This window comes from Seriola lalandi, unplaced genomic scaffold (assembly GCF_002814215.2).
Source record: "Seriola lalandi dorsalis isolate HSWRI2012SDOR001 ecotype SW California unplaced genomic scaffold, Sedor1 jcf7180002054549, whole genome shotgun sequence".
NCBI lineage: Eukaryota > Metazoa > Chordata > Actinopteri > Carangiformes > Carangidae > Seriola > Seriola lalandi.
Window position 1 is genome coordinate 217,456 of NW_019525102.1, and position 1,200 is coordinate 218,655.

A 1,200-nucleotide genomic window follows, 5' to 3' on the forward strand; every position below is an offset into this window, starting at 1 on the left:
TCAGTCTGATATTCAAGTTGTGTTTCAACAAATTAGCGCAGACAAGCTGGGACCAGCAGCACTGGTCGGTTTCATGGTCTCAGTGAGCATAGAGTTAATGAAGCTTAAAAATGTAAATTCATGTAGCACATTCTTTTTTATTTCTAATAGTTTCTTTTCAAATGACACATGCTCGATTTTATCCCATTTCATCACCTTGCTTAGTTTTCCACCTGCTTCCCTCCACATAGACCTAAATAAATCCAGCAGGAAGACACGATACACAGGCATTTTGAGATGGTAAAGTTTTTGAAGGTGAAGTGAAACTCGGATCCCTCCAGGGGAGCCGGGGACTTCAGACCACCAGACCTCTGCAGGATGGAGGTCTCGGTGTTGAGCTCCGTGCGGTCGAAACGTCCCCCACCTTCCCGCTCTTCTTCCTCTTGCTGACAGAATTTTAACTCCAGGTGTGTTTATTTACCTGTTGGCTCGGGCCCAGGCGGGAAAGAGAGCTCGCGCGTTAGGCTCGGCTCTACAAGCTCAACAAGAGTGGACCGTACCAACGTGAAATCTGGGAGGGGATGAGGGAGGGGGGACGAGAAAGAGAGACACGCTACTTTCTACCGATTTCGCGTCAGCATTTAGTCTGGTTCAAACAGTGGCCGTGTCAAGGTGAGTTAAACACAACCCAGCACCTGTTTGGACTAAAACAAACCTGTTTTACCATTTCCTGGTGGTTTATTGGGCGATAACTTTTTTTATTACCCCTAAAAACTCCATCGCTCCATCTTGCCTTTTGATTGACCGCTCCATATTCTTTTCACTGTGCTGAATTTTCCTCCTGCTGGAGAAAGGAGAGAAAACAACACAGGGGAAAAAAGAGGGGAAGAAGGAACAGCGGAAAATAAAGGCGGTGGAGGAAAAAGTGAAATAACAGGAGATTAGCGGGAAGACTGGAGGGACAGGCTGGGAAGAGAGCTGAGAAGACATTGCGCAAGTGGAGAGCGAGACTTGCCATATATTTTTAGAGATCTCTGCTTTTGTGTGAAGATTTTTTCATTCCCATCTGCAGACTGAAAGGTGAGTTTATCCTTTATCCTCATTATTATTATTATTATTATTATTTTTAAGTGCTTAAGCTCTTTATGTCCTGGAAAAAGTCGGAAGTAGGCTGTATAGATTTGTCATTGTTCATTCAACAGTGGGGGGGGGGGGGGGGGG

The 1,200-nt window shown here is 45.2% G+C and overlaps 1 protein-coding gene across 1 annotated transcript in view; it reads left to right on the top strand.

Moving 5' to 3' along the window:
* Positions 1-635: 635 nt before the first annotated feature.
* ndrg2 (NDRG family member 2) overlaps positions 636-1,200 on the top strand; it is a 29,958-nt gene continuing 29,393 nt past the window's right edge. Inside the window, exon 1 of the mRNA XM_023415344.2 lies at positions 636-1,059. The gene's annotated coding sequence lies outside the window, so the exon portion shown is untranslated. The remainder of the gene's footprint in view (positions 1,060-1,200) is intronic.